This window comes from Ranitomeya imitator, chromosome 1 (assembly GCF_032444005.1).
Source record: "Ranitomeya imitator isolate aRanImi1 chromosome 1, aRanImi1.pri, whole genome shotgun sequence".
Classification (NCBI taxonomy): Eukaryota; Metazoa; Chordata; class Amphibia; order Anura; family Dendrobatidae; genus Ranitomeya; species Ranitomeya imitator.
Window position 1 is genome coordinate 1,192,059,179 of NC_091282.1, and position 21,542 is coordinate 1,192,080,720.

General features: G+C 52.6%; 1 protein-coding gene across 5 annotated transcripts in view; it reads right to left on the reverse strand.

Moving 5' to 3' along the window:
- Nucleotides 1-21,542, reverse strand: part of SLC2A9 (solute carrier family 2 member 9) — a 574,319-nt gene that overhangs the window by 492,537 nt on the left and 60,240 nt on the right. Inside the window, exon 1 of one of the 5 annotated variants that reach the window (XM_069744849.1) lies at nt 4,830-5,558. The exons of the other annotated variants lie outside the window; for them this stretch is intronic. The gene's annotated coding sequence lies outside the window, so the exon portion shown is untranslated. Of the gene's footprint in view, nt 1-4,829; nt 5,559-21,542 lie in introns of those variants that run through there. 5 annotated transcript variants of the gene reach the window in all.

The window sequence follows — 21,542 nt, forward strand, 5'->3', positions numbered from 1 at the left end:
ACAGTTTATAACGCAGAGCCGTGAAAATAAAAAATCTTTTTTTTCCCCACAAAAAATATGTTTTAGCCCCGAGTTTTGTATTTTCCCAAGAGTAGCAGGAGAAATTGGACCCCAAAAGTTGTTGTCCTATTTGTCCTGAGTACGCTGATACCCCATATGTTGGGGTAAACCCCTGTTTGGGCACACGGGAGAGCTCGGAAGGGAAGAAGCACTGTTTTACTTTTTCAACGCAGAATTGGCTGGAATTGAGATCGGACGCCATGTCGCGTTTGGAGAGCCCCTGATGTGCCTAAACAGTGGAAACCCCCCAATTATAACTGAAACCCTAATCCAAACACATCCCTAACCCTAATCCCAACAGTAACCCTAACCACACCTCTAACCCTGACACACCCCTAACCCTAATCCCAACCCTATTCCCAACCGTAAATGTAATCTAAACCCTAACTGTAACATTAGCCCCAACCCAAACTGTAGCCCTAGCCCTAACCCTAGCCCTAACCCTAATCCTAACCCTAGCCCTAACCCTAGCCCTAACCCTAGCCCTAACCCTAACCCTAGCCCTAGCCCTAGCCCTAACCCTAGCCCTAACCCTAGCCCTAACCCTAACCCTAGCCCTAACCCTAGCCCTAACCCTAACCCTAACCCTAGCCCTAACCCTAGCCCTAACCCTAACCCTAGCCCTAACCCTAGCCCTAACCCTAACCCTAGCCCTAACCCTAGCCCTAACTCTAACCCTAGCCCTAATGGGAAAATGGAAATAAATACATTTTTTTAATTTTTCCCTAACTAAGGGGGTGATGAAGGGGGGTTTGATTTACTTTTATAGCGGGTTTTTTAGCGGATTTTTATGATTGGCAGCCGTCACACACTGAAAGATGCTTTTTATTGCAAAAAATATTTTTTGCGTTACCACATTTTGAGAGCTATAATTTTTCTATATTTTGGTCCACAGAGTCATGTGAGGTCTTGTTTTTTGCGGGACGAGTTGATGTTTTTATTGGTAACATTTTCGGGCACGTGACAATTTTTGATCGCTTTTTATTCCGATTTTTGTGAAGCAGAATGACCAAAAACCAGCTATTCATGAATTTCTTTTGGGGGAGGCGTTTATACCGTTCCGCGTTTGGTAAAATTGATGAAGCAGTTTTATTCTTCGGGTCAGTATGATTACAGCGACACCTCATTTATATCATTTTTTTATGTTTTGGCGCTTTTATACGATAAAAACTATTTTATAGAAAAAATAATTATTTTTGCATCGCTTTATTCTCAGGACTATAACTTTTTTATTTTTTTGCTGATGATGCTGTATGGCGGCTCGTTTTTTGCGGGACAAGATGACGTTTTCAGCGGTACCATGGTTAGTTATATCTGTCTTTTTGATCGCGTGTTATTCCACTTTTTGTTTGGCGGTATGATAATAAAGCGTTGTTTTTTGCCTCGTTTTTTTTTTTTTTTTCTTACGGTGTTTACTGAAGGGGTTGACTAGTGGGCCAGTTTTATAGGTCGGGCCGTTATGGACGCGGCGATACTAAATATGTGTACTTTTATTGTTTTGTTTTTTTTATTTAGATAAAGAAATGTATTTATGGGAATAATATATATATATTTTTTTTTCATTATTTTGGAATATTTTTATTTTTTTTTATTTTTTTTTACACATTTGAAATTTTTTTTTTTACTTTTTTACTTTGTCCCAGGGGGGGACATCACAGATCAGTGATCTGACAGTTTGCACAGCACTCTGTCAGATCACTGATCTGACGTGCAGCGCTGCAGCCTTCACAGTGCCTGCTCTGAGCAGGCTCTGTGAAGCCACCTCCCTCCCTGCAGGACCCGGATCCGCGGCCATCTTGGATCCGGGGCTGGAGGGAGCAGGGAGGGAGGTGAGACCCTCGCAGCAACGCGATCACATCGCGTTGCTGCGGGGGGCTCAGGGAAGCCCGCAGGGAGCCCCCTCCCTGCGCGGTGCTTCCCTGTACCGCCGGCACATCGCGATCATCTTTGATCGCGGTGTGCCGGGGGTTAATGTGCCGGGGGCGGTCCGTGACCGCTCCTGGCACATAGTGCCGGATGTCAGCTGCGATAAACAGCTGACACCCGGCCGCGATCGGCGGCGCTCCCCCCGTGAGCGCTGCCGATCGCATATGACGTACTATTGCGTCCTTGGGAAGTAAAGCCCACCCCACATGGACGCAATAGTACGTCTAATGGCAGAAAGGGGTTAAAGTAAATTCATACTTTCGAGATCTTTTTTTTTTGCATGTCTTTCTTAATTCAGCATCTTGTACATGAAAATTGGGTGAGTATTTTAGCAAGGGAGCCGGGTGAGTATTTTAATAACAGCGGGCGGGCGCACAGGGGGTGGGAGGGGGTTTGGGGACATGGATCTTTATGTTAAACACGAGAAACAAAAAAAAGGATTATTCATATCTTCTTTACAGCAAACGCTGCTGCAGAGAAGATATGAATGGCGGCTTCAGCACCACGTGGGGGGGACAGTGCTTATCTCTAGCGCTGTCTCCAGCACAGTGCGTGTGGTACCCAGTCGGCACACGGACGGCACACGTGTGCCGCACGTGTGCCACACTGATGTGCCACAGAAACGCACGGGCACATGGACACGGATAATTCGGGTACCAATTTTTCCGGTACCGGAATTATCTGGACGTGTGGGACCGCCCTAACATAGTAGGAAAAAGGAGCAATGATCCAATAATCTTCAATGAATAATATCACATTTTATTCCATTATGGAACAGTTCATAAACAACATTAACAAATATGGATTACAATATTATGGGACATAGAACAAGAGACTGCAGCAGCACACGTATAACTCACTCTAATAATGGACATGTAATGCTGGTTATTAACAATGACACAGAACTAGTGGGGTATATATTTTACTAGATTGTGGCCCGATTCTAATGCATCGGGTATTCTAGAATATGCATGTCCCCATAGTATATGGACAATGATGATTCCAGAATTCGCGGCAGACTGTGCCCGTCGCTGATTGGTCGAGGCAACCTTTATGACATCATCGTCGCCATGGCAACCATTATGACATCTAAGTCGATACTGTGCCCGTCGCTGAATCAGAAACGTGAGATGTCTACGTCCTTTATGACATCATCGTCGCTGTGCCCGTGCCCGTTGAGACGGAAAAACCCTTAGACAATTATATATATAGATATATAATTGTCTAAGGGTTTTTCCGTCTGTCTGTCTTTCTGTCTGTCTTTCTGTCTGTCTGTCTGTCCTGGAAATCCCGCGTCTCTGATTGGTCGAGGCCGCCAGGCCTCGACCAATCAGCGACGGGCACAGCAACGATGATGTCATAAAGGAAGTAGACATCCCGCATCTCTGATTGGTCGAGGCCGCCATGCCTCGACCAATCAGCGACGGGCACAGTATTGACATAGATGTCATAATGGTTGCCATGGCGACGATGATGTCAAAGGTTGCGTCGACCAATCAGCGACGGGCACAGTCTGCCGCGAATTCTGGAATCATCATTGTCCATATACTACGGGGACATGCATATTCTAGAATACCCGATGCGTTAGAATCGGGCCACAATCTAGTATAGATATAATTGCCTAAGGGTTTTTCCGTCTGTCTGTCTGTCTGTCTATCCTGGAAATCCCGCGTCTCTGATTGGTCGAGGCCGCCAGGCCTCGACCAATCAGCGACGGGCACAGCGACGATGATGTCATAATGGTTGCCATGGCGACAATGATGTCATAAAGGTTGCCTCGACCAATCAGCGACGGGCACAGCGACGATGATGTCATAATGGTTGCCATGGCGACGATGATGTCATAAAGGTTGCCTCGACCAATCAGCAACGGGCACAGCGACGATGATGTCATAATGGTTGCGGGTTGGACGGGCACAGCATCGACGTAGAAATCCCACGTCTCTGATTGGTCGAGGCCGCCCGATTCTAACGCATCGGGTATTCTAGAACAGGGGTCCCCAACTCCAGTCCTCAAGGCCCACCAACATGTCATGTTTTCAGGATTTCCTTAGTCTTACCCAGGTAATAATTGCATCACCTGTGCAATGCAAAGGAAATCCTGAAAACATGACCTGTTGGTGGGCCTTGAGGACTGGAGTTGGGGACCTCTGTTCTAGAATATGCATGTCCCCGTAGTATATGGACAATGATGATTCCAGAATTCGCGGCAGACTGTGCCCGTCGCTGATTGGTCGAGGCAACCTTTATGACATCATCGTCGCCATGGCAACCATTATGACATCTACGTCGATACTGTGCCTGTCGCTGAATCAGAAACGTGGGATTTCTACGTCCTTTATGACATCATCGTCGCTGTGCCCGTTGCTGATTGGTCGAAGCCTGGCGGCCTCGACCAATCAGAGACGCGGGATGTCTACGTCGTTTATGACATCATCGTCGCTGTGCCCGTCGCTTAATCAGAAACATGAGATTTCTACGTCCTTTATGACATCATCGTCGCTGGCCTGGCGGCCTAGACCAATCAGAGACGCGGGATTTCTACGTCGATGCTGTGCCCGTTGCTGATTGGTCGAGGCCTCACGGCCTCGACCAATCAGAGTGGCGGAATTTCCAGGACAGACAGACAGAAAGACAGACAGACAAACAGACAGACAGAAAGACAGACAGACAGACGGAAAAACCCTTAGGCAATTATATATATAGATAAGTAAATAAATTATAAATATCCACTCCACAGTCCTATATCAGTTGTGATGTAGCGATGTCCTTGCTGTGCAGTGAATAGGCAGTGACCCATATAAAGTTCAAACAAAGTCTTGTTTATTTCACAGCATACTCACAAACCGGAAAAGAAAGCAAACAAGTCCTTCGGTATGCAGCCGGGAAAAAATAACAACAGTCCACAATCCGTTGCCGTGAGCGTATTACACCCCCGTGTACGCTGGGGTGTCTGGCTTTTCAGGCTCTGCCTGGCCCGTGTTTCTCCACACGGAAAGAGCTCTGCACAAGCCTCCTGCTAGGTCTGATTCCCAGACCAGTCTGACACACCCAAACTCTCTTGCAGGGTTTTTTTTTCTATCCTCCAGATTCTATGGCCATGGGCCACTATAAGATCTGGGCTGGAGGAAACGGACCGGCCCCACTACCATCCTGCAGTCCGTTTCAAAATAAAAGCCCATACCGGGTTTTCCTGAATAATTTCTGGGACAAATAACTTGACCCAGTTCACACTCACTTTTATTCTTCCCTGTGTCTCAAAGGCAACCTGCTGTGAGCACAGGGCACTCCAGCGGATCTAATATGCTTCTAAGCACATCCTGGGGGATACATAGCGACCCTCGCATATGACACCGGTCACTGCCTCACACAGTGCATAACCCAGCATTAAAACTTGTCACGCACCAATCCAGTCATCAATAATGGTTAACAAATAGTGTTGAGCGATACCTTCCGATATCGGAAAGTATCGGTATCGGTTTGGATCGGCCGATATTCAAAAAATATCGGATATCGCCGATACCGATACCCGATCCCAATGCAAGTCAATGGGACCAAAATATCGGAATTAAAATAAACCCTTTCTTTCCTTGTAGGTTCATTCTACATGAAGGAAAACAACTAAGAATAATGCCGGATGTATTTGGGGAGGTGGCGGAGACATTAAAGTCATAGAGGTTTATCCCAATCAAATAGAATAGCATGTTTTTTGTTTTTTTTTAAGACGTTCGGAGTGACAAAGATATTGACTATGTAAATTTTTTTTTTATTTTGTCAGATATTGATGTTTCACTATTCCACGCCCTTCCCCTTCTTTTTTTTCTTTTTTTTTTTCTTTTCCCACACTTTCATCTTCATCATCATCAGCATCTTTGACATCAACTTCTTCACCTTATTCATCTTCTTCTTCATCTTCTACCTATTTTTTTTTTTTTATTACATTCTTCATATTCATTTTATTCAACTATTATTATTCTTCTTATTCTACATATTCTTTTTATTCCACTGTTATTATTCTTCCTATTCTACTTCTTCATCATATTCTCATTTGTGACAGGCATTCCCGTAGTTGTTATCTATAAAAGTTTGAAGATTACACCTTCCGTTCTGCCAGTCACAAAAGTTACATTTGTCCGCGTTCAGTTTGGCCTGCAGCATCAGGCTTTATCCAGGGGCACCACGAGGAGGAACGGACTCACCCCCATACACTGCTTAGTCTTCTTCTGCATATAATTTAGATAATATCTTTTGCTCTGATATTAAGTCTTATGCTTAATGTTCTTCTGCTCTTTGTTCTGCAGCCTCTTGTTCTTCTGCTTCTCGGTCTTCCATGTTGTCGTCTCCAGGGTCGTCGTCTCCAGTGTCGTCATCTCCGCCGTCGTCGTCGTCGTCATCGGGGTGGTCTTCCGTGTCGTCGTCATCGTGGTGGTCTTCCGGGTCGTCGACGTTAGGGTCTTCAACTTGGAAATGTAGCAGAAGGTACAAGAAGGCTGAGAAAATGCCAAGAACCAGCTGATGGAACTGGAACTCGGATGGCTACCCGAAGGTTCAAGAGCCTATGGAACTACCGAGGACCAGCTGACGTTACTGGAACCCGGTTACTAAGCAGGAGGTACCCGTGCTAAAAAGCACTACCAAGGACCGCCTGACGTTGACGGAACTCGGATACCCAGAAGGAGGCACCTAAGCCAAAGGCTCTGCCCGGAACCAGCTGACGTTACTGGAACCAGGATGGGGAGCAGAAGGTACAAGAGCAAAAGACACTGCCGAGAACCAGCTGACGGTACTGGAACCCGGATGGGTAGCCGAAGGTCCAAGAGCCAATGGAACTACCGAGGACCAGCTGACGTTACTGGAACCCGGTTACTAAGCAGGAGGTACCCGTGCCTGAAAGCACTACCAAGGACCACCTGACGTTGGTGGAACTTGGATACCCAGAAGGAGGCACCTAAGCCAAAGGCTCTGCCCGGAACCAGCTGACGGTACTGGAACCAGGATGGGGAGCAGAAGGTACAAGAGCAAAAGACACTGCCGAGAACCAGCTGACGGTGCTGGAACCAGGTGGTGGACCCGAAGGCCCACAGGAGAGGAGAGAACAGCTAGGCCGCGAGGCAGCCGCAGTTACCGAACCCCAACAGTCCTACAGGGGGAGCTGGGCCTACTGGCACTACATAACCAGCCTTGACTACCAGTTCACGCAGCCCACATAGGAAGCTCCTAAACTGGAGGCACCCTGGAGTTGGCTAACTCGACCGCACCACGACGGGGCAAGCATAGGCGTCTCAGTGAAGTTGACACAACCCGGAAACAGCTGACGGTGCTGAAACCAGGCTTGGCACGAGGGAGTACCTGTGACAAGAACACTGCCGAGAACCAGCTGGCGGTGCTGGAACCCGGATGCGTTGCCCCAGTGTGCAAGAGCCAATGGCACGACCGAGGACCAGCTGACGGTGCTGGAACCCGGTTACTAAGCTGTAGGTGCCCGCGCTTAAAAGCACTACCAAGGACCGCCTGGCGTTGGCGGAACTCGGATACCCAGGAGGAGGCACCTAAGCCAAAGGCTCGGCCCGGAACCAGCTGACGGTGCTGGAACCAGGTGGTGGACCCGAAGGTCCACAGGAGAGGAGAGAACAGCTAGGCCGCGAGGCAGCCGCAGTTACCGAACCCCAACAGTCCTACAGGGGGAGCTGGGCCTACTGGCACTACAGAACCAGCCTTGACTACCAGTTCACGCAGCCCACATAGGAAGCTCCTAAACTGGAGGCACCCTGGAGTTGGCTAACCCGACCGCACCACGACGAGGCAAGCATAGGTGTCTCAGTGAGCTTGACACAACCCGGAAACAGCTGACGGTGCTGAAACCAGGCTTGGCACGAGGGAGTACCTGTGACAAAAACACTGCCGAGAACCAGCTGGCGGTGCTGGAACCCGGATGCGTTGCCCCAGTGTGCAAGAGCCAATGGCACGACCGAGGACCAGCTGACGGTGCTGGAACCCGGTTACTAAGCTGTAGGTGCCCGCGCTTAAAAGCACTACCAAAGACCGCCTGGCGTTGGCGGAACTCGGATACCCAGGAGGAGGCACCTAAGCCAAAGGCTCGGCCCGGAACCAGCTGACAGTGCTGGAACCAGGTGGTGGACCCGAAGGTCCACAGGAGAGGAGAGAACAGCTAGGCCGCGAGGCAGCCGCAGTTACCGAACCCCAACAGTCCTACAGGGGGAGCTGGGCCTACTGGCACTACAGAACCAGCCTTGACTACCAGTTCACGCAGCCCACATAGGAAGCTCCTAAACTGGAGGCACCCTGGAGTTGGCTAACCCGACCGCACCACGACGAGGCAAGCATAGGTGTCTCAGTGAGCTTGACACAACCCGGAAACAGCTGACGGTGCTGAAACCAGGCTTGGCACGAGGGAGTACCTGTGACAAAAACACTGCCGAGAACCAGCTGGCGGTGCTGGAACCCGGATGCGTTGCCCCAGTGTGCAAGAGCCAATGGCACGACCGAGGACCAGCTGACGGTGCTGGAACCCGGTTACTAAGCTGTAGGTGCCCGCGCTTAAAAGCACTACCAAGGACCGCCTGGCGTTGGCGGAACTCGGATACCCAGGAGGAGGCACCTAAGCCAAAGGCTCGGCCCGGAACCAGCTGACGGTGCTGGAACCAGGTGGTGGACCCGAAGGTCCACAGGAGAGGAGAGAACAGCTAGGCCGCGAGGCAGCCGCAGTTACCGAACCCCAACAGTCCTACAGGGGGAGCTGGGCCTACTGGCACTACAGAACCAGCCTTGACTACCAGTTCACGCAGCCCACATAGGAAGCTCCTAAACTGGAGGCACCCTGGAGTTGGCTAACCCGACCGCACCACGACGAGGCAAGCATAGGTGTCTCAGTGAAGTTGACACAACCCGGAAACAGCTGACGGTGCTGAAACCAGGCTTGGCACGAGGGAGTACCTGTGACAAGAACACTGCCGAGAACCAGCTGGCGGTGCTGGAACCCGGATGCGTTGCCCCAGTGTGCAAGAGCCAATGGCACGACCGAGGACCAGCTGACGGTGCTGGAACCCGGTTACTAAGCTGTAGGTGCCCGCGCTTAAAAGCACTACCAAGGACCGCCTGGCGTTGGCGGAACTCGGATACCCAGGAGGAGGCACCTAAGCCAAAGGCTCGGCCCGGAACCAGCTGACGGTGCTGGAACCAGGTGGTGGACCCGAAGGTCCACAGGAGAGGAGAGAACAGCTAGGCCGCGAGGCAGCCGCAGTTACCGAACCCCAACAGTCCTACAGGGGGAGCTGGGCCTACTGGCACTACAGAACCAGCCTTGACTACCAGTTCACGCAGCCCACATAGGAAGCTCCTAAACTGGAGGCACCCTGGAGTTGGCTAACCCGACCGCACCACGACGAGGCAAGCATAGGTGTCTCAGTGAGCTTGACACAACCCGGAAACAGCTGACGGTGCTGAAACCAGGCTTGGCACGAGGGAGTACCTGTGACAAAAACACTGCCGAGAACCAGCTGGCGGTGCTGGAACCCGGATGCGTTGCCCCAGTGTGCAAGAGCCAATGGCACGACCGAGGACCAGCTGACGGTGCTGGAACCCGGTTACTAAGCTGTAGGTGCCCGCGCTTAAAAGCACTACCAAGGACCGCCTGGCGTTGGCGGAACTCGGATACCCAGGAGGAGGCACCTAAGCCAAAGGCTCGGCCCGGAACCAGCTGACGGTGCTGGAACCAGGTGGTGGACCCGAAGGTCCACAGGAGAGGAGAGAACAGCTAGGCCGCGAGGCAGCCGCAGTTACCGAACCCCAACAGTCCTACAGGGGGAGCTGGGCCTACTGGCACTACAGAACCAGCCTTGACTACCAGTTCACGCAGCCCACATAGGAAGCTCCTAAACTGGAGGCACCCTGGAGTTGGCTAACCCGACCGCACCACGACGAGGCAAGCATAGGTGTCTCAGTGAAGTTGACACAACCCGGAAACAGCTGACGGTGCTGAAACCAGGCTTGGCACGAGGGAGTACCTGTGACAAGAACACTGCCGAGAACCAGCTGGCGGTGCTGGAACCCGGATGCGTTGCCCCAGTGTGCAAGAGCCAATGGCACGACCGAGGACCAGCTGACGGTGCTGGAACCCGGTTACTAAGCTGTAGGTGCCCGCGCTTAAAAGCACTACCAAGGACCGCCTGGCGTTGGCGGAACTCGGATACCCAGGAGGAGGCACCTAAGCCAAAGGCTCGGCCCGGAACCAGCTGACGGTGCTGGAACCAGGTGGTGGACCCGAAGGTCCACAGGAGAGGAGAGAACAGCTAGGCCGCGAGGCAGCCGCAGTTACCGAACCCCAACAGTCCTACAGGGGGAGCTGGGCCTACTGGCACTACAGAACCAGCCTTGACTACCAGTTCACGCAGCCCACATAGGAAGCTCCTAAACTGGAGGCACCCTGGAGTTGGCTAACCCGACCGCACCACGACGAGGCAAGCATAGGTGTCTCAGTGAGCTTGACACAACCCGGAAACAGCTGACGGTGCTGAAACCAGGCTTGGCACGAGGGAGTACCTGTGACAAAAACACTGCCGAGAACCAGCTGGCGGTGCTGGAACCCGGATGCGTTGCCCCAGTGTGCAAGAGCCAATGGCACGACCGAGGACCAGCTGACGGTGCTGGAACCCGGTTACTAAGCTGTAGGTGCCCGCGCTTAAAAGCACTACCAAGGACCGCCTGGCGTTGGCGGAACTCGGATACCCAGGAGGAGGCACCTAAGCCAAAGGCTCGGCCCGGAACCAGCTGACGGTGCTGGAACCAGGTGGTGGACCCGAAGGTCCACAGGAGAGGAGAGAACAGCTAGGCCGCGAGGCAGCCGCAGTTACCGAACCCCAACAGTCCTACAGGGGGAGCTGGGCCTACTGGCACTACAGAACCAGCCTTGACTACCAGTTCACGCAGCCCACATAGGAAGCTCCTAAACTGGAGGCACCCTGGAGTTGGCTAACCCGACCGCACCACGACGAGGCAAGCATAGGTGTCTCAGTGAGCTTGACACAACCCGGAAACAGCTGACGGTGCTGAAACCAGGCTTGGCACGAGGGAGTACCTGTGACAAAAACACTGCCGAGAACCAGCTGGCGGTGCTGGAACCCGGATGCGTTGCCCCAGTGTGCAAGAGCCAATGGCACGACCGAGGACCAGCTGACGGTGCTGGAACCCGGTTACTAAGCTGTAGGTGCCCGCGCTTAAAAGCACTACCAAGGACCGCCTGGCGTTGGCGGAACTCGGATACCCAGGAGGAGGCACCTAAGCCAAAGGCTCGGCCCGGAACCAGCTGACGGTGCTGGAACCAGGTGGTGGACCCGAAGGTCCACAGGAGAGGAGAGAACAGCTAGGCCGCGAGGCAGCCGCAGTTACCGAACCCCAACAGTCCTACAGGGGGAGCTGGGCCTACTGGCACTACAGAACCAGCCTTGACTACCAGTTCACGCAGCCCACATAGGAAGCTCCTAAACTGGAGGCACCCTGGAGTTGGCTAACCCGACCGCACCACGACGAGGCAAGCATAGGTGTCTCAGTGAGCTTGACACAACCCGGAAACAGCTGACGGTGCTGAAACCAGGCTTGGCACGAGGGAGTACCTGTGACAAAAACACTGCCGAGAACCAGCTGGCGGTGCTGGAACCCGGATGCGTTGCCCCAGTGTGCAAGAGCCAATGGCACGACCGAGGACCAGCTGACGGTGCTGGAACCCGGTTACTAAGCTGTAGGTGCCCGCGCTTAAAAGCACTACCAAGGACCGCCTGGCGTTGGCGGAACTCGGATACCCAGGAGGAGGCACCTAAGCCAAAGGCTCGGCCCGGAACCAGCTGACGGTGCTGGAACCAGGTGGTGGACCCGAAGGTCCACAGGAGAGGAGAGAACAGCTAGGCCGCGAGGCAGCCGCAGTTACCGAACCCCAACAGTCCTACAGGGGGAGCTGGGCCTACTGGCACTACAGAACCAGCCTTGACTACCAGTTCACGCAGCCCACATAGGAAGCTCCTAAACTGGAGGCACCCTGGAGTTGGCTAACCCGACCGCACCACGACGAGGCAAGCATAGGTGTCTCAGTGAAGTTGACACAACCCGGAAACAGCTGACGGTGCTGAAACCAGGCTTGGCACGAGGGAGTACCTGTGACAAGAACACTGCCGAGAACCAGCTGGCGGTGCTGGAACCCGGATGCGTTGCCCCAGTGTGCAAGAGCCAATGGCACGACCGAGGACCAGCTGACGGTGCTGGAACCCGGTTACTAAGCTGTAGGTGCCCGCGCTTAAAAGCACTACCAAGGACCGCCTGGCGTTGGCGGAACTCGGATACCCAGGAGGAGGCACCTAAGCCAAAGGCTCGGCCCGGAACCAGCTGACGGTGCTGGAACCAGGTGGTGGACCCGAAGGTCCACAGGAGAGGAGAGAACAGCTAGGCCGCGAGGCAGCCGCAGTTACCGAACCCCAACAGTCCTACAGGGGGAGCTGGGCCTACTGGCACTACAGAACCAGCCTTGACTACCAGTTCACGCAGCCCACATAGGAAGCTCCTAAACTGGAGGCACCCTGGAGTTGGCTAACCCGACCGCACCACGACGAGGCAAGCATAGGTGTCTCAGTGAGCTTGACACAACCCGGAAACAGCTGACGGTGCTGAAACCAGGCTTGGCACGAGGGAGTACCTGTGACAAAAACACTGCCGAGAACCAGCTGGCGGTGCTGGAACCCGGATGCGTTGCCTTGCCTATTAAAGATTGTCTTCCTAGAGCCCCAACTAGCGGTGTTGGAGCAAAGGGTAAGCAGGGGGAGATGAGTGTAGGCCGAAGCCTGCACTGGAGGCAGCTTTGTGTCTGCGTTGCGTTTGCAGGACTCTTTGCCGGCTACACACTGGGGGAACAGCTGGCGTTGCTGAACCCCACTAACACAATGGCGTGTGTTTTTCTCTGTGCAGCTAGCACTTGCGGGCAAAAACTAGCGATGTTAGAGCCCGTGTTGAAGCAGGAGGAGGAGGAGAGGAGCAGAGTGTAGGCCGAAGCTTAGTTGAACCAATTTCAAAGGAAACCTTTAACCCCCCCCTCAGGTGTTACAAAGTACAAGAGACACACCTTGTGCAGTATTAATGCTGCACAAGTGAAAGGTTGCTCTATTAATTTGTCTACTTGCACACGCTGAATGAAAGACATACACAATTTACCCCATTCTACAGTCAAACTGTAGTGGATGCGTGACTTGGTTTTTTGATGAGACGCAGCACAGGTGTCCAAAATAACGCCTTGGTGCTTGGAGCAGCTTCCTGAGCGTTGTTATTTGCTGTACAGGAGTCTGCGCTCTTGTGTTATCCCTTGGCAATGCCCTGTTAGCGCTGCCCATCTTATGACATCATTTCATGTTGGCCGGTGCGGTTAACGATGGCCATAAATCCCAGACCCACAGTGTCTTTTCATAAAGCCACACTGCGGTGCTGGGATTCGTGGCCTTGAGCAGTAAATATTTTGGCCGCTCACACACGTCCTTACACCTGCTTCAGACTGGGCGGCCTCTGCTGATCCCTTCTTGCATGCCGCGGCCATGAGGCTGCACAGTCTGAAGAAGGCTGAAGGAGATGAGTTAAGACAGGCGAAGATATGCACTGCTCGTGCCCATCAATCACACCCTCGCAGTCAAAATAATTAAGACAACGAGGAGCATTTTATTCAGGCAGGGCGGACGAACAGGCGCAAGTAGCCAACCAATGATGTCAGAAGACGGGAAGCGCTACCAAGGGGGGTGCTGCGTATCATTAGAAAGGAAAGTCACACCTCAGGGACAGTGGAATGGTCTCAAAGAGACACATTTTGTACGTGTTGAGTTCCACGTGGGCAAGGAGAAAACATCAGCCACCTTGTACAAATGCAGCAGTACTGCTGTACAAGGTGGCTGTTATACATAGAAACACCTGGGGGTGGGGGCCAGGCTCCCTTCAATTTCAGTTCATGTGCCTGCGTGGCGTTTGCAGGTCACGTTGCAAGCTGCACAGCAGGGGAACAGCTGGCGGTGCTGAACCCCACTAACACATTGGCTGGTGTTTTTCTCTGTGCAGCTAGCATTTCCGGGCAAAAACTAGCGGTGTTTGAGCCCAGGGTCAGCAGGAGGAGGAGGAGAGGAGCAAAGTGTAGGCCGAAGCCTGCACTGGTGGCAGCTTTTGGTCGGTTGTGCCAGCGTGGCTTGTGCTGGACACGATGCCGGCTACACAGCGGGGGAACAGCTGGCGTTGCTGAACCCCACTAACACATTGGCTGGTGTTTTTCTCTGTGCAGCTAGCATTTCCGGGCAAAAACTAGCGGTGTTTGAGCCCAGGGTCAGCAGGAGGAGGAGGAGAGGAGCAAAGTGTAGGCCGAAGCCTGCACTGGTGGCAGCTTTTGGTCGGTTGTGCCAGCGTGGCTTGTGCTGGACACGATGCCGGCTACACAGCGGGGGAACAGCTGGCGTTGCTGAACCCCACTAACACATTGGCTGGTGTTTTTCTCTGTGCAGCTAGCATTTCCGGGCAAAAACTAGCGTTGTTAGAGCCCAGGGTCAGCAGGAGGAGGAGAGGAGCAGAGTGTAGGCCGAAGCCTAGTTGAACCAATTTCAAAGGTTACCTTTAACCCCCCCTCAGGTGTTACAAAGAACAAGAGCCACTCCTTCTGCAGCATTAATGCTGCACAAGTAAAAGGTTGCTCTATTAATTTGTCTACTTGCACAAGCTGAATGCAACACGTAGACTATTTAGCCCATTATACTGTTTAACAGTAGTGGAGGCGTGACTTGTCTTTTTAAAGAAAAGCAGCACAGGTGTCGAAAACACCTTTTTGCATGGGCGCAGCTTCCTGAGCGTTGTTAGTTGCTGTACAGGAGTCTGCGCTCTTGTGATCCTTTGGCCATGCGCTGTGAGCGCTTCCTGTCTTATGACCTCATTTCATGTTGGCCGTTGCGGTTAGCGATGGACATGAATCCCAGACCCACAGTGTGTTTTTAAAAAATCACACTGCGGTGCTGGGATTCGTGCCCTGGTGCAGTAAATATGTTTGCCGCTCACACATGTCCTTACACCTGCTTCAGACTGGACGGCCTCATCTGATCCCTTATCGCCTGCCGAGGCCATGAGGACACCCAGTCTGAAGAAGGCGGAAGGAGATGAGTGAACACAGGCAAACATATGCACTGCACATGCCCATCAATCACACCCTCGCTGTCCAAAAAAATAAGACACCGAGGGGCGTTGTTTCGAGCAGGGGAGATGCACAGGCGCAGCCAGCTAACCAATGATGTCAAAAGACGGGCAGCGCTAACAAGGGTGGTGCTGCGTGTCATTACAAAGGAAAGTCACACCTCAGGGACATTGTAATGGTCTCTAATGAGACACATTTTGTACGTGTTGAGTTCCACGTGGGCAAGGAGAAAAAGTCAGCCACCTCGTACAAATGCAGCAGTACTGCTGTACAAGGTGGCTGTTATACATAGAAACACCTGTGGGTGGGGGGCAGGCTCCCTTCAATTTCAGTTCATGTGCCTGCGTGGCGTTTGCAGGTCACGTTGCAAGCTACACAGCAGGGGAACAGCTGGCGTTGCTGAACCCCACTGACACATTGACTGGTGTTTTTCTCTGTGCAGATTGCATGTCCGGGCAAAAACTAGCGGTGTTAGAGCCCAGGGTCAGCAGGAGGAGGAGGAGAGGAGCAAAGTGTAGGCCGAAGCCTGCACTGGTGGCAGCTTTTGGTCGGTTGTGCCAGCGTGGCTTGTGCTGGACACGATGCCGGCTACACAGCGGGGGAACAGCTGGCGGTGCTGAACCCCACTAACACATTGGCTGGTGTTTTTCTCTGTGCAGCTAGCATTTCCGGGCAAAAACTAGCGGTGTTTGAGCCCAGGGTCAGCAGGAGGAGTAGAGGAGCAGAGTGTAGGCCGAAGCCTAGTTGAACCAATTTCCAAGGTTACCTTTAACCCCCCCCCTCAGGTGTTGCAAGGTACAAGAGCCACACCTTGAACAGCATTAATGATGCACAAGTCAAAGGTTGCTCTATTTAATTTTGCTCCTTGCACACGCTGAATTAAACACGTACACTATTTAGCCCATTATACTGTCAAACAGTAGTGGAGGCGTGACTACTAGTCTTTTTAAGGAGACGCAGCACAGGTGTACAAATTTACACCTAGGTGCTGTGCGCAGATTCCTTACCGTTGTTATTTGCAGTACAGGAAACTGCGCTCTTGTGTTATCCCTTGGCAATACCCTGTTAGTGCAGGCCGTCTCATGACCTCATTTCATGTTGGCCGGTGCGGTTAACGATGGCCATAAATCCCAGACCCACAGTGGCTTTTCCTAAAGTCACACTGCGGTGCTGGGATTCGTGGCCTTGTGCAGTAAATATGTTCGCCGCTCACACATGTCCTTACACCTGCTTCAGACTGGGCGGCCTCAGCTGATCCCTTATCGCATGCCGCGGCCATGAGGCCGCACAGTCAGAAGAAGGCGGAAGGAGGGGAGTGAAAACAGGGGAACATATGCACTGCTCGTGCCCATCAATCACACCCTCGCAGTCAAAATATATGAGACAACGGGGGGCGTTGTGTCGGGCAGGGGGGACGCACAGGCACAGCCAGCCAACCAATGATGTCAGGAGACGGGCAGCGCTAACAATGGGGGTGCTGCGTGTCATTAAAAAGGAAAGTCACACCTCAGGGACATTGTAATGGTCTGTAATGAGACACATTTTGTACTTGTTGAGTTCCACGTGTGCAAGGAGAAAAAGTCAGCCACCTTGTACAAATGCAGCAGTACTGCTGTACAAGGTGGCTGTTATACATAGAAACACCTGGGGGGGTGGGGGGCAGGCTCCCTTCAATTTCAGTTCATGTGCCTGCGTGGCGTTTGCAGGTCACGTTGCAAGCTACACAGCAGGGGAACAGCTGGCGTTGCTGAACCCCACTGACACATTGACTGGTGTTTTTCTCTGTGCAGATTGCATGTCCGGGCAAAAACTAGCGGTGTTAGAGCCCAGGGTCAGCAGGAGGAGGAGGAGAGGAGCAAAGTGTAGGCCGAAGCCTGCACTGGTGGCAGCTTTTGTTCTGTTGTGCCAGCGTGGCTTGTGCTGGACACGTTGCCGACTACACAGCAGGGGAACAGCTGGCGGTGCTGAACCCCACTAACACATTGGCTGGTGTTTTTCTCTGTGCAGCTAGCATTTCCGGGCAAAAACTAGCGGTGTTTGAGCCCAGGGTCAGCAGGAGGAGTAGAGGAGCAGAGTGTAGGCCGAAGCCTAGTTGAACCAATTTCAAAGGTTACCTTTAACCCCCCCCTCAGGTGTTGCAAGGTACAAGAGCCACACCTTGAACAGCATTAATGATGCACAAGTCAAAGGTTGCTCTATTTAATTTTGCTCCTTGCACACGCTGAATTAAACACGTACACTATTTAGCCCATTATACTGTCAAACAGTTGTGGAGGCGTGACTTGTCTTTTTAACGAGACGCAGCACAGGTGTCAAAATTTGCACCTAGGTACTGGGCGCAGATTCCTGAGCGTTGTTATTTGCTGTACAGGAGTCTGCGCTCTTGTGTTATCCCTTGGCAATACCCTGTTAGTGCAGGCCGTCTCATGACCTCATTTCATGTTGGCCGGTGCGGTTAACGATGGCCATAAATCCCAGACCCACAGTGGCTTTTCCTAAAGTCACACTGCGGTGCTGGGATTCGTGGCCTTGTGCAGTAAATATGTTCGCCGCTCACACATGTCCTTACACCTGCTTCAGACTGGGCGGCCTCAGCTGATCCCTTATCGCATGCCGCGGCCATGAGGCCGCACAGTCAGAAGAAGGCGGAAGGAGGGGAGTGAAAACAGGGGAACATATGCACTGCTCGTGCCCATCAATCACACCCTCGCAGTCAAAATATATGAGACAACGGGGGGCGTTGTGTCGGGCAGGGGGGACGCACAGGCACAGCCAGCCAACCAATGATGTCAGGAGACGGGCAGCGCTAACAATGGGGGTGCTGCGTGTCATTACAAAGGAAAGTCACACCTCAGGGACATTGTAATGGTCTCTAATGAGACACATTTTGTACGTGTTGAGTTCCACGTGGGCAAGGAGAAAAAGTCAGCCACCTCGTACAAATGCAGCAGTACTGCTGTACAAGGTGGCTGATATACATAGAAACACCTGTGGGTGGGGGGCAGGCTCCCTTCAATTTCAGTTCATGTGCCTGCGTGGCGTTTGCAGGTCACGTTGCAAGCTGCACAGCAGGGGAACAGCTGGCGTTGCTGAACCCCACTAACACATTGGCTGGTGTTTTTCTCTGTGCAGCTAGCATGTCCGGGCAGAAACTGGCGTTGTTTGAGCCCAGGGTCAGCAGGAGGAGGAGAGGAGCAAAGTGTAGGCCGAAGCCTGCACTGGTGGCAGCTTTTGGTCGGTTGTGCCAGCGTGGCTTGTGCTGGACACGATGCCGGCTACACAGCGGGGGAACAGCAGGCGGTGCTGAACCCCACTAACACATTGGCTGGTGTTTTTCTCTGTGCAGCTAGCATGTCCGGGCAGAAACTGGCGTTGTTTGAGCCCAGGGTCAGCAGGAGGAGGAGAGGAGCAAAGTGTAGGCCGAAGCCTGCACTGGTGGCAGCTTTTGGTCGGTTGTGCCAGCGTGGCTTGTGCTGGACACGTTGCCGACTACACAGCAGGGGAACAGCTGGCGGTGCTGAACCCCACTAACACATTGGCTGGTGTTTTTCTCTGTGCAGCTAGCATTTCCGGGCAAAAACTAGCGGTGTTTGAGCCCAGGGTCAGCAGGAGGAGTAGAGGAGCAGAGTGTAGGCCGAAGCCTAGTTGAACCAATTTCAAAGGTTACCTTTAACCCCCCCCTCAGGTGTTGCAAGGTACAAGAGCCACACCTTGTGCAGCATTAATGCTGCACAAGTAAAAGGTTGCTCTATTTGTTTTGCTCCTTGCACACGCTGACTAAAACACGTACACTATTTAGCCCATTATACTGTCAAACAGTTGTGGAGGCGTGACTTGTCTTTTTAACGAGACGCAGCACAGGTGTCAAAATTTGCACCTAGGTACTGGGCGCAGATTCCTGAGCGTTGTTATTTGCTGTACAGGAGTCTGCGCTATTGTGATCCCTTGGCCATGCGCTGTGAGCGCTTCCTGTCTTCTGACCTCATTTCATGTCGGCCGTTGCGGTTAGCGATGGACATGAATCCCAGACCCACAGTGTGTTTTTAAAAAATCACACTGCGGTGCTGGGATTCGTGCCCTGGTGCACTAAATATGTTTGCCGCTCACACATGTCCTTACACCTGCTTCAGACTGGGCGGCCTCATCTGATCCCTTATCGCCTGCCGCGGCCATGAGGACACCCAGTCTGAAGAAGGCGGAAGGAGATGAGTGAACACAGGCAAACATATGCACTGCACATGCCCATCAATCACACCCTCGCTGTCCAAAAAAATAAGACACCGAGGGCCGTTGTTTCGAGCAGGGGAGATGCACAGGCGCAGCCAGCTAACCAATGATGTCAAAAGACGGGCAGCGCTAACAAGGGTGGTGCTGCGTGTCATTACAAAGGAAAGTCACACCTCAGGGACATTGTAATGGTCTCTAATGAGACACATTTTGTACGTGTTGAGTTCCACGTGGGCAAGGAGAAAAAGTCAGCCACCTCGTACAAATGCAGCAGTACTGCTGTACAAGGTGGCTGATATACATAGAAACACCTGTGGGTGGGGGGCAGGCTCCCTTCAATTTCAGTTCATGTGCCTGCGTGGCGTTTGCAGGTCACGTTGCAAGCTACACAGCAGGGGAACAGCTGGCGTTGCTGAACCCCACTGACACATTGACTGGTGTTTTTCTCTGTGCAGATTGCATGTCCGGGCAAAAACTAGCGGTGTTTGAGCCCAGGGTCAGCAGGAGGAGGAGGAGAGGAGCAAAGTGTAGGCCGAAGCCTGCACTGGTGGCAGCTTTTGGTCGGTTGTGCCAGCGTGGCTTGTGCTGGACACGATGCCGGCTACACAGCGGGGGAACAGCAGGCGGTGCTGAACCCCACTAACACATTGGCTGGTGTTTTTCTCTGTGCAGCTAGCATGTCCGGGCAGAAACTGGCGTTGTTTGAGCCCAGGGTCAGCAGGAGGAGGAGAGGAGCAAAGTGTAGGCCGAAGCCTGCACTGGTGGCAGCTTTTGGTCGGTTGTGCCAGCGTGGCTTGTGCTGGACACGTTGCCGACTACACAGCAGGGGAACAGCTGGCGGTGCTGAACCCCACTAACACATTGGCTGGTGTTTTTCTCTGTGCAGCTAGCATTTCCGGGCAAAAACTAGCGGTGTTTGAGCCCAGGGTCAGCAGGAGGAGTAGAGGAGCAGAGTGTAGGCCGAAGCCTAGTTGAACCAATTTCAAAGGTTACCTTTAACCCCCCCCTCAGGTGTTGCAAGGTACAAGAGCCACACCTTGTGCAGCATTAATGCTGCACAAGTAAAAGGTTGCTCTATTTGTTTTGCTCCTTGCACACGCTGACTAAAACACGTACACTATTTAGCCCATTATACTGTCAAACAGTTGTGGAGGCGTGACTTGTCTTTTTAACGAGACGCAGCACAGGTGTCAAAATTTGCACCTAGGTACTGGGCGCAGATTCCTGAGCGTTGTTATTTGCTGTACAGGAGTCTGCGCTATTGTGATCCCTTGGCCATGCGCTGTGAGCGCTTCCTGTCTTCTGACCTCATTTCATGTCGGCCGTTGCGGTTAGCGATGGACATGAATCCCAGACCCACAGTGTGTTTTTAAAAAATCACACTGCGGTGCTGGGATTCGTGCCCTGGTGCACTAAATATGTTTGCCGCTCACACATGTCCTTACACCTGCTTCAGACTGGGCGGCCTCATCTGATCCCTTATCGCCTGCCGCGGCCATGAGGACACCCAGTCTGAAGAAGGCGGAAGGAGATGAGTGAACACAGGCAAACATATGCACTGCACATGCCCATCAATCACACCCTCGCTGTCCAAAAAAATAAGACACCGAGGGCCGTTGTTTCGAGCAGGGGAGATGCACAGGCGCAGCCAGCTAACCAATGATGTCAAAAGACGGGCAGCGCTAACAAGGGTGGTGCTGCGTGTCATTACAAAGGAAAGTCACACCTCAGGGACATTGTAATGGTCTCTAATGAGACACATTTTGTACGTGTTGAGTTCCACGTGGGCAAGGAGAAAAAGTCAGCCACCTCGTACAAATGCAGCAGTACTGCTGTACAAGGTGGCTGATATACATAGAAACACCTGTGGGTGGGGGGCAGGCTCCCTTCAATTTCAGTTCATGTGCCTGCGTGGCGTTTGCAGGTCACGTTGCAAGCTACACAGCAGGGGAACAGCTGGCGTTGCTGAACCCCACTGACACATTGACTGGTGTTTTTCTCTGTGCAGATTGCATGTCCGGGCAAAAACTAGCGGTGTTAGAGCCCAGGGTCAGCAGGAGGAGGAGGAGAGGAGCAAAGTGTAGGCCGAAGCCTGCACTGGTGGCAGCTTTTGGTCGGTTGT